Raw genomic sequence first — 15,000 nt, forward strand, 5'->3', positions numbered from 1 at the left:
TAAATCTATTTTTTCCTTCAGTTTCAGAGTTGTGAGGTCTCTGTGAATAGGGCTTAAGACTGATTTACTGGTATTTCTCAAAAGCTCCTGATCACACACGATCTCTAAACTGTAATTTACTATTAATTTTCTGTAATTTTCTAGCTGTAGTGTGATCTTCTTTTCTATTAATATTCCTGCAGACGAGGAATAAGACAGAAATAGTCAAATTCACTCAGTATTACTTGATCTATTCCAGCACTCCCTCACACACACACACACACACACTCTTACGTTCAAAGGGAGGATGATGCACACACACACACACACACACACACACTTGCGTTCAAAGGGACGATGATGCGCACACACACACACACACACTCTCTCTTGCGAATACAAATTTAGATACTTAAAAGTTCATCCTTGTAACTTGTGATCTTTACAGGCACATAGCACATGTTCTGTGTTGCTTATCTGTAATTGCATGCTGACACAGAAACAAACATGCAATTAGGGTCTGTGAAGTTCTTACGGGTAATAGTCTTTTCTGGTTGGAACTGTCATTTTCTCGTGAGAGGCGTGAGTCATTTGTTGAATGAAACGCTGTGGACGCATAGATAGTACGCCAGTAGGAGAAACAACAGCAGAATTGCTATTTTCTTGATCCACAACCAGGGTTTACCTAACAAGTTTCCGAACCATGAAGAATTATCTTCAGTCATCTGGTGTAATTTTGCTGAAAGATCAAGAATGTCTTGTTGGATTTTGCTCAAGTTCTCTGTTGGATCCATTACCCCGGTGCAGCACTCAGGGCCGATAATGGTGCAGGCTCCCCCTTGCGTTGCAAGAATGTAATCCAAGGCCACTCTGTTCTGTAAGATCATTATCTTGTGCGAAGCGAGAGTGTTTGTGATGTTACCCAGGGCCAAAGCCGTATCATTGGCCAATTTCTGTACAGAATTCGATAAGCTTCTGACTTAATCAAGGGCCTGCATGACACCATAAGACGGGATTAATGCTCCAAGAGTTCTTGACCACCATGTTTGTGCACAAGTGAGTTCAAGAATGCAGCCATCTTCTTTGTTCGTGGAAGAAGCTGAATTTTGTAGATATAGAGGGGGTGTGCCACCCATGGGGTTTCTGCTCCTACTGAAGGCAGGTGTGGCATGCAAACATTCTTTTCAGCAAACAAGGCGTTTTTTGACATATTCATCAGCTCTAAGAATATGTTGTTTCTGGAGGTTCCGTATGTGAGTCTCTGCGTTGTGTATTTTTTTTCTTTTTCTTTTGTGATAGTTGGCTTGACTGTGGGTCTAGTTGTTTTCTAGAGGTTGTGGCTTCATACGCAGGTGAGGAGGTTGGTGCATATGTATGGGCTGAAATATGTGCCACCAGAAACTGAATTTGAATAATTTATATTTGAATTTGAATTGCTAAACTTGAATAATTGCATTGGAAAACTGAATTTGAATCACATAATTTGAAATTGTATTGTTTAATTTGAATAATTGCATTGAAAAACTGAATTTGAATTGTATAATTTGAAATTGAATTTATTTGTTTGGAACTGAAGTCCAATACAATTTGATCCTCACTGAAAATTCAACTCTCTTTATATCCTCACATTCAGTTCCCACAATTCAGATTCAGATCACCAAATTCAGTTTCAAGTTACTGTGACAGACATCCGGGTAGTTGGAGGATGAAGGAAGAGCAATCGAGTGCAGATCGATATCGATAGATAGAGTGTTTATATCTCATGTTATATCTATGAGATAGACTTCAGTGTTGCAGGATCATCACTCAGCACTAATATGCCAGACTGTTGTGCTGTTATGGATGTTAGAACGAAAGAAATGGAAAAAAATAAAAATAAAAAATAACAGCAAGGGATAACATTTCACAGGTGAGAATGAAACCTATGGCCTCTCTCTCTCCGTGGCCCGCGGCAGCGTCTCTTCTCCCGGGCAGGAACACAGCTTCACCTCGCTGCTGCACCGGTCCCCGCTGATCCAGATGGGACCGGCCAAAGACATAGTGGTGATCGGGAGTACGTATATTTCGGCGGGAAGTTCCACTGCCTTTGCCGGTGGCCGGCGGATGGAGAGAAACTACAGCGGGGCAGCAGAGTTTGTCTGCGGCTGCAGGATCTAGAGACTTACTGCCCGCTTCCTGTGAGCCAAAACCGACACAACGCTGCTGGAGGAAATAGTTGAGTTCTCTTAAGAGAGTTCTCTCGTACTGCGTTTTATCAAAACGCTACGGGAAAAGTCTCTTTTCACGAAACACTGAAGCAAAAATTATCCTTTAATTTTTATATATGTAAAACGCGTTGCGGCAGCAGCAGACAGCTGAAGCAAGACGGCTTGTCTGCTCATTGGCTGCTCTGCGGCAACTGCATAAGCCTATCGAGCGCAGGCTGATGCAACATCAGACCAATGAGGGCGCTTCGCGCCCTCCTCGCCACTTCCCGCCGAGACGGGCGTGGCTTACCTCTATAAAAGGAGCTCGAGAAGGCTGACTCACTTGATTTTAATCTCTTCAGCGAAGCGCACGCATCGCTGGATCACGGAAGCAGCGTCGTTCGAAGCAAGCACTTCAGCGGGACGAGCCCTCGAAGCCGCTGGCCTACGCCGCCTTCTACAGCCGTACCTGCTGCGCTTTCCGACGCCCATATCCTTTACTGTGCTCTGTTTGTGTGTGTGTGTGAGTGTTCTCGTAGCACTCACCCCCTAAAAGAGCGGCGTCTTTCTAAAGATGCCTAAATCCTGCGGCTCGTGCAGAGCCCCACTCGCCGGGGAAGACGACCACGTCATCTGTGTTTCCTGCCTCGGCGAGGACCATGCAGCGCTCGCGCTCGCTGACGGCGGCTGCCCTCACTGCGAGCTTTTGCCTATGGTGGCTCTGAGGACCCGCCTGGCATCCTTCTCGAAGCCTGCATTCTCCGCTGCGATGCCGCGCCGTAAGAAGCGCCGCTCGCAGCGGGTCCCGGAACCCTCTCCACCCCGATCAAGCTCGCTGGTTCGCCCGCCAGCTTCACCGACCTCCCCCGAATCACTTCCTGATGCTCAGCGCCCGCAGCCTGCCGCCGCTTCATCAGAGGAAGTTGTTTCGGTGGCCGCGTCGGGGGAAAAGGATTCCTGTTCTCTCCTCGCTTCAGGCAGCGAGGATTGGGCGAGCTCTGAGGACCTCGCGCCTCCTGCCCGAAAGCCCTCAGTGAGAGCCAACATTGAGACGGAGCTCATGCGAGTACTCGCTTTGGCCGCGGCGAGCCTCGGCCTCGAGTGGTCTGCACCGGAGCCCCCCTCTCGCACCCGGCTCGATGGTAGCTTCCTCCCAGGTGAGCGCAATTCTCCGGAATCTAAGCCCGCTCCTTTTCTTCCTGAGTTACATGAAGAAGTTGCGAAGGCCTGGAACGCGCCCTACTCTGCGCGTACGCGCTCATCTGTGTCGCCTGCATTCTCCTCGCTGGACAAGGCGAATGAACGAGGCTACTTTTCTCTGCCGCCGGTGGAACAGGCTATAGCGACCCATCTGTGCCCGCCCTCTGCTGGACGGCGGACTAAACCGGTGTTACCTTCAAAAGCCTGCCGCATGACGTCGACGCTGCTCGCGCGAATATTCTCCGCTGCTGGGCAAGCCGCGTCAGCGCTACACACCATGGCTACTTTACAGATTTTCCAGGGTGATCTCCTCCGTAAATGGGACGAGGTTGGACCTGATGCTGTCTGTATTGCGGATTTGAGGAGTGCTTCGGACCTCACGCTCCGAGCCACCAAAGCTGCCGCACAAGCCATGGGACGCTGTATGGCTTCCGCCACTGTCGCTGAGAGGCACTTATGGCTGACGCTCACGGAGATGGCCGATTCCGAGCGCATCGCGTTTCTCGACGCCCCGCTGTCTTCCGCTGGCCTCTTTGGTTCTTCTCTCTCCGAGTTCGTGGAGAGATTTACCGAAGCCCAGAAAGCGTCTCAAGCCTTCAAGCACTTCCTACCGAAGCGCTCTGGTTCCGCGGCGGGTCGAGACAAACGGACCCCGCGAACCTCACAGCCTCAGCCCCCGCCTTCGGCCTCCTCTTTGCAGCAGCCTCAACAGCGCAGCTCGAGACCCCGCTCTCGATCGTGCGCCCGGCGCCCCTCGACCGAGGATTGTGGTGAAACCAGAGGCCCCGAAGAAGTCCTAGCCCGCCTAGGAAAGCGCAGGTGTGTGAGTCCCGTTGCGGCCGGCCTCCCACCCAAGCGCCTCGCTGTCTCAGCCCCAAGCTTCGCGGCTGTCCCAGCGTTCTCTGCGAAGCGCAAGCCTGTACAAGTGCCCGCTTGCCTGCACTCAAAAGCCGTTTTTACGGCTACCCAGATATGTCTCGAAAAGAGTGTGATTTCTGGTGTCCCGGCCACGGCCGATGGTGCTATAAATGTAGTATCGATGCCCACTCCTCTGTGCCCATCCATACACATAAGCACAGCCCTGCACTCAGGGCTCGCGCAAATAAAATCGACTCAGGTCGATTGCGCCCCCCACATAGTAAAAGTGCCCACTACTCAGTGCCCACGAACACTATGTCTATCAGATCACAGGCTCTCTGTAAAAACGAGACCTGTGAGCGCGCGCGCTGCTTACACAAGCAGCGCGCCCCAAGCAGTAAATGTGCCCGCTCCCAGCCCACATCTACTCGCACACATGAGTCCCACGGGGCTCGCGCAGCCCTCCCTCACTCAGTCAAACACTGTTGTAAGGTCGAGGGCGAGCGTTCCGCCCGCTGTATTAAGCGCGCCCCCCGCCTCAAATGCCGCAGGCATAACGCCTATGTTTGTGAGCCCCGTAGCACCTCTGTCGCACGGCGAACAGAGCGCGCTCTGTATCCGGCCCTTAGCCAACCATGCAGATGCATGGGCAGCGCTTCCAGGGGTTTCGGACTGGGTCTTAGGCATTATAAAGAGAGGCTTCTCGCTACAGTTTTATCGACGCCCTCCGCGCTTCACAGCGCGCGTCGAAACTTCGGTACCGCTGAATGTAGCACACCTACTTCGCGCCGAAATATCAAAACTGATAAGCAAAGGGGCGATAGAGCTTGTTCCCCGAGTTCAAAGCGAACAGGGGATATACAGCAGATACTTTCTAGTCCCCAAAAAGGACGGCGGCATCAGACCCATTCTGGATCTAAGACGACTGAACAGAGTATTAGTGAAACGCCGTTTCAAAATGCTCACAACCAGCAAAATTCTCGCGCATGTTCGCCGAGAAGACTGGTTCATGTCGATAGATCTGAAGGACGCGTATTTTCAAATACAGATAGCGTCACATCACAGGCGATTCTTGAGATTCGCCTTCGAGGGTCAGACATACCAGTATACAGTCCTGCCTTTCGGCTTGTCCCTGGCACCTCGTACTTTTACGAAATGCATGGACGCAGCGCTCGCTCCTCTCAGACTCAGAGGCATGCGAGTGCTGAACTATTTGGACGACTGGTTGATCCTAGCCCAATCACGATCTCAGCTCATAGAGCACAGAGCCATTTTACTCGATCACCTCGAGAATCTTGGTATCACGGTCAATTGGGCGAAGAGTTCACTGAACCCCAGCCAAACGATTCCGTTTCTGGGTATAGTTCTGGACTCACAGTCTATGACAGCGTGGCTGTCGCCACAGCGCGTGCTGAACATTCAGCGCGCGGCGATGTCTTTCCGCCACGGCGCTTTCACCCCGCTCAGAAAATTTCAAAGGATGCTGGGTCTCATGGCCTCAGCATCGTCAGTTCTCCGGCTGGGCTTGCTCCGCATGCGCCCGCTGCAGTTCTGGTTGAAAGCGCGGGTTCCGCGCAGAGCGTGGGTGTCCGGTCATTTACGCCTCAAGGTCGATCAGGACTGCGTCACAGCCCTGGTACCTTGGATGGCGAACGACTGGTACCAATCAGGTGTAAGCCTGGGGACTTCCTCGAGGGTGAAGATGGTGTCTACGGACGCATCCACCTCGGGATGGGGAGCGCTGCTCGACGGCAGACCGTCCTTCGGCCTATGGTCGGAACGGGAAAAGCTCCAACACATAAACTGCCTAGAAATGCTGGCAGTGCACAACGCGCTGACGCGTTTTTGTCCCCACATCAAGGACCAACACGTCTTAGTCCGTTCGGACAACATGGCAGTGGTGTCCTACATAAATCGCCAGGGCGGTCTGAATTCCAAACCCCTGTACAGGCTGGCGAAACGCCTCCTGCTATGGGCTCAGCACAACCTACGCTCGCTGAGAGCAGTACATGTGCCCGGGCTGCTGAATGTGGGCCCGGACAGACTGTCCAGGAACAACGTTCCTACGGGCGAATGGTCTCTACACCCACAAACAGTCCGGCTGTTGTGGGAGAGATTCGGCAAAGCGGAGGTGGACCTATTCGCGTCCCGCGAAAACGCTCACTGCCCCGCATTCTTTTCAAAGACCGACAGCGCACTGTCCCAAAGGTGGCCGCGCTGCCCGCTATACGCTTTTCCCCCCGTCTCCCTCCTGCCTCAGGTGTTGGAACGGGTCAGGAAAACGAAATGCCCAGTGCTGCTTGTAGCACCGTTCTGGAAGAACCAGGCATGGTTCCCAGTTCTGATGCAGTTAGCAGACATCGCTCCATGGCCAGTGCCGTTGAGGAGAGATCTCCTCTCGCAGGCCAGGGGCTCGATCTGGCACCCACACCCGGAACTATGGTCCCTTCATGTGTGGGCGCTCAACGGATACCCGTTGGTCTCGCAGAGGGAGTCATGAATACCATCACGGAGGCTAGAGCGCCGTCGACCAGGCGACTCTACGCTTCAAAGTGGTCGGTTTTCTCCGGCTGGTGTACAGCTCGGAGCCTTTCACCCCTCGAATGTGAGGTAACGGAGGTTCTCTCCTTCCTACAAGAGCTGTTGGATAAGGGCAGATCCCCTTCCACGCTCAAAGTGTATGTGGCGGCTATTTACGCGTTCGCCGGTTCAACGCTGGGTCAGTCACTAGGAAGGAATGATTTAGTCATCCGCTTCCTCAGGGGAGCTAGGAGACTGAATCCACCCAGACCTCCGTCAGTCCCTATGTGGGACCTTTCTACGGTCCTGGCGGCCATTAAAGGTGCCCCTTTCGAGCCTATCCAGTCAATCAGCCTCAAACATTTGTCTTTCAAAACAGTGTTTTTGATGGCTCTCGCTTCAGTGAAGCGCATAGGCGATCTGCACGCGCTCTCCGTGAGCCCGACGTGCTTGGAGTTTGGTCCTAATGACTCTAAAGTCATACTCAAACCTAAGCATGGCTATGTGCCGAAATCCCTCAACATGCCTTTTCGGGCTCAGGTCATTTCCCTGGCTGCCCTGCCGGCGTCGAGTGAGGAAGGGGACTCGAGTTTTCTTTGCCCTGTTAGGGCTTTAAGAACTTATATGTCCCGCTCTGCTGCCTTTAGACAGACAGAGCAGCTCTTTGTCTCGTTCAGCGGACGTTCCAAAGGAACGTCTGTTTCGAAACAAAGTCTATCCAGATGGATAGTTGACGCCATAGCGCTGGCTTATACTGCCAAGGGCATTCAATGCCCGTTGGGAGTCAGAGCGCACTCTACGAGAGGCGTTGCCTCCTCGTGGGCTTGGTCCAGCGGGATTTCCTTACAGGATATATGTACGGCGGCAGGCTGGGCCTCTCCGTCTACATTTATCAGGTTTTATAACCTAGAGGTTCCCGCCTTACAGGCTAAGCTTTTGTCGGTGTAATACTATACCGACTATACTGGGCTGAACTGTGTAAGACCCACGTTTTCCCACATTAGTGCAGGCTCCCTACCCTGGCTATGTGATGTCATATTCGCATCTGTGGACATGTCTAGTGCAATATTCTCTAACTCAGGTGATATTTATATCTATATTATTCATATTACTCAAAATACTGTAAATATGTTTATAATCTGTAACATGCGCTAGACTCCCACTGTCTGGTGCAATATTCTCTAACTCAGGTGATATTTATATTTATATTATTCATACTACTCAAAATACTGTAAATATGTTCATAATCTGTAAATGTTTATTCGGACTAAACCCAACTGTGACCCTACTTTTTTACTTTTATACAATTTTTATTTATTTTTTATATATTTTTATTCTTAGAATTTGTATTACTATGTTTCTTGTTGTATTTGTATTTGTATATGTGCACTGGAAGCTTCAGTACCAAGAAAAATTCCTTGTGGGTGCAAGCACACTTGGCAATAAAGCTCTTTCTGATTCTGATTCTGATTCTGATTCTATATAAGGACGGAGGAAACCCCTCCTGTCCTGTAGACTCTCCCTGTGAGGTCATGTTAAGCCTGCGGACGCTACAGTATAGGGAATTAAGGCTTCCCCTCCTTATTCCCTGACTCTGTGTGAGTCTATCTGGTGATTATGCACTGTATGCCTGAAATAGCTTCCGGTGATCAGTGTTTTTATCCCAGCACGCACGGCGTTTTGCAAGGGGTTCCCGTAGCGTTTTGATAAAACGCAGTACGAGAGAACTCTCGTAAGAGAACGTACTCGGTTACTAACGTAACCTCAGTTCTCTCTAGAAGAGGGAACGAGTACTGCGTTCCCTTGCCGTGCGTTTGGTTCACTCTGGTTCGCTTCGGCGATCAAAATCAAGTGAGTCAGCCTTCTCGAGCTCCTTTTATAGAGGTAAGCCACGCCCGTCTCGGCGGGAAGTGGCGAGGAGGGCGCGAAGCGCCCTCATTGGTCTGATGTTGCATCAGCCTGCGCTCGATAGGCTTATGCAGTTGCCGCAGAGCAGCCAATGAGCAGACAAGCCGTCTTGCTTCAGCTGTCTGCTGCTGCCGCAACGCGTTTTACATATATAAAAATTAAAGGATAATTTTTGCTTCAGTGTTTCGTGAAAAGAGACTTTTCCCGTAGCGTTTTGATAAAACGCAGTACTCGTTCCCTCTTCTAGAGAGAACCGAGGTTACGTTAGTAACCGAGTACGTTTTCTTTTGCTGGAGAAAATAGTCCATTCCGCGTCCATAGCAACGCTCTGTTTTTCATGGCAACGGTGTGATATACTTATTACATAGCTTGGTTGAATTCCAATGTGCGAAGTATATCACACCGTTGCCATGAAAAACAGAGCGTTGCTATGGACGCGGAACGGACTATTTTCTTTAGCGGAAGCAATACAATCTTTTTAAATCAATAAACTCCTTTTTAAATCAATAATTTGTGTCAAATTATTTATTTATTTTGTAGGTAGCCATGTAATAAGCGGGATAATGTATATAGCGAGGCGGTTGTTATAGCGAATAACAACCCCTTCAAGCTGATTCAAGACCTGTCGGGGTTGTTATTCGCTATAACAACCGCCTCGCTATATACATTATCCCTTATATATAAATATATATATATATATATATATATATATATATATATATATATATATTTATCTGCCTGAATCAGCCTGAAGCCTATAACTATAACTATACAGTATATAGTTATAGGCTTCAGGCTGATTCAGGCAGATATATACTGTATATAAGGGATAACTCTATCTATCGATCTGCGCTCGATTGCTCTTCCTTCATCCTCCAACTACCCGGATGTCTGTCACAGTAACTTGAAACTGAATTTGGTGATCTGAATCTGAATTGTGGGAACTGAATGTGAGGATATAAAGAGAGTTGAATTTTCAGTGAGGATCAAATTGTATTGGACTTCAGTTCCAAACAAATAAATTCAATTTCAAATTATACAATTCAAATTCAGTTTTTCAATGCAATTATTCAAATTAAACAATACAATTTCAAATTATGTGATTCAAATTCAGTTTTCCAATGCAATTATTCAAGTTTAGCAATTCAAATTCAAATATAATTGATTCAAATTCAGTTTCTGGTGGCACATATTTCAGCCCATACATATGGGTCTCGGGACAGCCATCAAGTGGTATCTGCACAGAGGAAAAAAGAAAACAAAAGACGACAGAGCAGTATTTGTTCAAACACTAGGGTTGTATCCTTTTCAGAGTCTGCTATTGTTGTTCCTTCTTTCCCTATTTCTTAATTCCTGCGACACCTAAAGAACAGTGAGGTAAGGATGGACTAGTGGATGGGGAAGGCCTATGAGGGAGTCTTCACCGCAGGGTTGGCCCCCAAAGCCGGTTGCATTCGGTTCTTCCCTGGGCTCCACACTGGTCCGTGTCCTATCCTATCCCTATAGGTGGGGGAACAACTTTACAGTGTGACACATGAGTCCAGGTTTTCCTTCCCTGACACAATACTGCAGCTGCTGTAATCAACATCACTTGATGTGGTCCGTGCCACTTAGGCTCTAATGGCTTGTTTCTGAATGACTTTATCATGACCCATTGACCTGGGATAATTGTGTGTCCACCTTCTGGTGGAGTCTGCCAACAAGACTCAACTCTCTCTTTGGCACTCTGTACTGCCTTTGTGAGGTTTTCACAGTAAGCAATCAGGGCATCTGAGGCAATGTGTACATCAGCATTTCTAAGATCAATCACACCTGGCATCTGCATCGGGCGTCCAGTAATAATCTCATAAGGGCTCAGTCCTACTGATCTGTTAGGTGACGCTCTCATACTACACAATACTTCTGGCAGTGCTTCGACCCATGGTACTCCTTCCTGATGCATTTTGCTTAGCCTGGTTTTGATTGTTCTGTTCGATCATTCAACCTGTCCTGATGCTTGTGGCCTATATGGGCAGTGAAGATTCCACTTAATCTTCAACATTCTAGACACTTCCTTGACTACCTGTCCTGTGAAGTGTGTACCTTGATCTGAGTCAATGCTGTGACCCAAATTGTGTATTTGTTGAGCCAAATATGGCAGCAGTGATTCGGGAGCAACATACTTTCCCCCTCTGGTCCAGCAGCCGGATGAATCCACAGTGGCTCATTTGTCTAACCATGTCCATGCTTCATATAGAGGAACGTCTTTTGTACAGATCAATGATTGATTCAGGAGGCAGAATTGTCTTCTGTGCTGTACTACCTGAACACACTTGTACAGTTGCATAGGAACAAGCCTGTTTAGCTGATACATCAGCAAGAGCATTACCTTTAGCTTCCGTAGTATTAGTTGTGAGATGTGCTTTCACTTTGATCACTTTGATCACTGAAGCTACAACTTCAGTGGTGGAAGTTACTGCATAACCTGCTTATCCGTTACCTTCAATGACTTGAGCTGAACCATCAACAAACAACACAAATTCTGAATTCTCTAAGGGAGTTTCTTTTACTTCACTCGTAGGTTTGTATGTAAGCGTAACACAATCGTTAGTCATTTCTCCTTCATCCTCTAACACAAATTCAGTCATTGCAGACATCATACATGAGGATGGGTTCGTGACTGGCGCACGCTGTAAAACGATGTTCGGGGCTGTGAGGGTAGTTAACCAATTTCCCCAATGGGAGGAGGTGACAGAAGTGACTTTTGCTTGTTTCATTAGTGCGGACACTGCATGAGGCATTTTACAGTTACAATCTGACCTAACACCATTACTGATGAAGCCTGAAGAGCTAGATTGACTGCCTGCACTGCTCTAAGACATGGGCCCATACATTGAGCGACTATGTCAAGTTTACCAGAATAGTAATGAATTGGGCATAAACTGCCCCCATGATCTTGCATTAGACATGCAGTCATAAAGCCCAAGTGTTCATGGACATAAAGCACAAAGGGTCTGTCAGATTGAGCAATTCCTAATGCTGGTGCTTGACATAGTGCTCTCTTCAAATCATTGAAAGCTTTGAAATGAAGTTCTTCCATACAAATAGTATCAGAATCTTTAACATGGCCTTTCAACAAGTCATAGAGCGGCTGCGCAATCGAGGCATAGTCTTCAATCCAAGGTCTACAGTAACCTGCTGTTCCTAAAAATGAGTGTTTTACTGGTAGTAGGCGGAGGTATGGCTTTTACTGAAGAAGCTTGATCCTGTGTTATAGATCTATTTCCTGCACCAATTGTTTGACCCAGAAACATGACTTGGTTTTTAGCAATTTAAGCTTTGTGAAAGCTGCATTTGTGTCGTTTTTTCTGCAAATAGTCCAACAATGCTGCCAATTCAGTTTGATGTACCTCATGATCTGTTGAGGCAATCAAAATATCATCGACATATTGAATCATAGTGGACTGTTTGACTGGACATTCTGGGTCACACAAATCACGTCTTACAGCCTGATGGTATATGGTTGGGGAATTCTGAAATCCCTGTGGCAACCGTGTCCACTGGTACTGCTCATAGTCAACTGTGAAAGTTAACCATGTCTGGCTGTCAGAGTGTAAGGGTACAGAAAGGAATCCATTCGACATATCTATTACTGAAAAAAACTTACAATCTAATGGTAAGCCATTACAAATTGTAGATGGATCTGCTACTAGGGGGGTGATTTTATCGATGTATTTATTGGATTTCTTGATGGGCCATATGGGTGAGTTACAGGGACTGTTGGTTTTAACTAGCACTTCTTGCTTCAGCAACTTTTCTACAATAGGTTTGATTCCCTGTATAGCTTCCTTATGGAATCGGATATTGTTTGGTAACTGGATGTGGAGTTCCTGTCAATTTGATTTTTGATATTTAATGGAGCACATAGCAATTTTGTAGTCAGAGTTTTTGGGCCAAATTGTACCTCTATAGGAGGGGTTTCATACAAAACAGAATCTTTACCTATTATGCCAGTTAAACAAAGTTTGGTTTTCTTGTACGGGATGTTTAAACCTTTAGCCAATTTTGTAGGAGTTACTGTAATTTCTACACCTGTATCAAGCAAAAAGTCAGTCTCTTTCTCTTGTATGCTACCTTTCACAAAAATTATTTTGTCATTGTGATGGATTACAGGGGAAAGGTAGCTACTCACAGCCCCAACAATTAGTTTTTTTCCTGTTCTTGTTGTGCTCTTAGAAGAGCCTGAGCGAGCTGTCCTAAAGTTTCAGTGGACACTGGCAGAACTACTTCAGGGTTGTAGGCGGGCTGAGAAGGAGCAGAATTATGCATAGTATTTCTTCTACTATCTTGCAACTTCTTCCTACACTCTTTCTCCCAATGTCCTAATTTTCCACAGTAGTTGCATTTGCCTTCTCTTTTAGGCCATTGATTGTCTTGTTTTGTTGTGTTAAACGTAGCTGCTGCTACTCTCACTTTGGCCTTAACATCAGCATCTCTTTCCCATGTAGCTAACCTGTCTAGGTTACTTCTGAGAGTTCTGTTAGACCAAGTTAGATCTAGAAATGGCAAGGCTCTTCTGTACTCAGCTACAAGGCCATCTTCCCAGATGCGGACTAGGGGTCCTTTGACATCTAACACACTTCAAATCAAATCAAATCAATTTTATTTATAGAGCACATTTAAAATCAACCTTGGTTGGCCAAAGTGCTGTACAGTAAGATAAGTAAAATAAACAAACAAACAAGACAATAACATACAAGTTATGGTACATTGAACGCTTTAGAGAAAAAATGTGTTTTCAGCAAAGATTTGAATTCAGCTAGTGTGGAGGCTGATTTAACATGTAGTGGTAGGGTGTTCCACAGCTTAGGGCCGACTACTGCAAAAGCCCGATCACCTCTTCGTTTTAAGCGAGAACGTGGGACAGCCAGGAGATGATGATCTCTTGATCTGAGTGATCTGGATGGATTATGAATGATAATTAAATCGGAAAGGTATTTGGGGGCTTGGTTGTTAAGAGATTTGTAAACAAATAATAAAATTTTAAAATCAATTCTGAATCGAACCGGTAACCAATGCAGAGAACGTAGGATTGGGGTGATGTGATCTCGCTTTCGGCTGCCAGTGAGCAGACGGGCAGCCGCGTTTTGGACCATCTGAAGACGAGAGATGGAGGTGAGAGGTAACCCAACATATAGTGAGTTGCAATAGTCAAGTCGTGTTGAAATAAAAGCGTGAATAATTGTTTCGAAGCTATTCCTGTTTAAAAATGGCTTGACTTTGGCTAACCGTCGTAAATGATAAAAGCTGGCTCTAACTGTGGCATTAATTTGCTTGGTCAGTTTAAGACTACTGTCAAGGTAGAAACCTAAGTTTTTAACTTCAGAAGTGAGGTGTGGCATGAGGGTACCAAGATCAGTGCAGTGTCGGTCAAAGAGCTCATTTGGACCAAATTGGATGATTTGGGTTTTGTCGTCATTTAGCAGCATGAAGTTGTTAGTGAGCCATAGCTTGAGTTCGTGGAGACAGTCTTGCAGTATCATATATGTAGTGCTATCTTTAGATTTTATGGGTATGTAGAGTTGGGTATCGTCCGCATAACAATGGTACGACACACCAAATCTACTCATAATTGTTCCCAGAGGAAGCATGTACAATGAAAAAAGTAGGGGTGCCAGAACCGATCCCTGGGGTACCCCACAATTGAGGTGGGTCGCAGAAGATAAATGAGTACCTAATCTAACAGAAAAACTTCTGTTAGATAGGAAAGACTGGAACCATTTGAGTACCATACCTGAGATACCGATCGAATGTTCTAGCCGAGATAAGAGAATCTGGTGATCTACAAAGTCAAAAGCTGAACTCAGGTCTAATAACACTAAAGCCATGGTATCGCCAGCGTCTGTCGTTGTTAGAATGTCATTAAGAACTTTTAAAAGAGCAGACTCAGTGCTGTGAAGGGGTTTAAAACCAGACTGAAAAATATCAGAAATAGAATTAATGTGCAGATAGTGTTGCAGCTGTATAAAGACTGTTTTTTCTAGAATTTTTGATAGGAAAGACAGGTTGGAAATGGGTCTGTAATTAGCATATACAGCGGAGTCAAGTGATGGTTTTTTGAGAATGGGAGTCACAGTGGCGAGTTTAAAACAGGCAGGGAAAACCCCAGATGAAAGACTGTTGTTAATGATATGCAGAACATCTGAACCAACAGTGTCAAATACCTGTTTTATAAAATGAGAAGGTAGAATATCTTGAGGAGAGAAGGTGGATTTCAGTTTTAAAGTGATTTCCCTGCATGTCTGAAGGGAGATCAGTTCAAAGTGGCTCCATTGTGAGCTGGAGAAAGTAGGGTCGGGTACATGCTCTC

General features: G+C 46.8%; 2 protein-coding genes across 3 annotated transcripts in view; both read left to right on the forward strand.

Moving 5' to 3' along the window:
• LOC311077459 (NLR family CARD domain-containing protein 3-like) overlaps window positions 1-15,000 on the forward strand; it is a gene marked incomplete at its 3' end in the record, with an annotated part of 351,403 nt that overhangs the window by 172,602 nt on the left and 163,801 nt on the right. The window lies entirely within an intron of this gene.
• Window positions 1-15,000, forward strand: part of LOC311077439 (NLR family CARD domain-containing protein 3-like) — a 76,668-nt gene that overhangs the window by 50,123 nt on the left and 11,545 nt on the right. The gene's annotated exons all lie outside the window — the stretch shown is intronic.

This window comes from Abramis brama, assembly GCF_963993115.1.
Source record: "Abramis brama genome assembly, chromosome: 2".
Classification (NCBI taxonomy): domain Eukaryota; kingdom Metazoa; phylum Chordata; class Actinopteri; order Cypriniformes; family Leuciscidae; genus Abramis; species Abramis brama.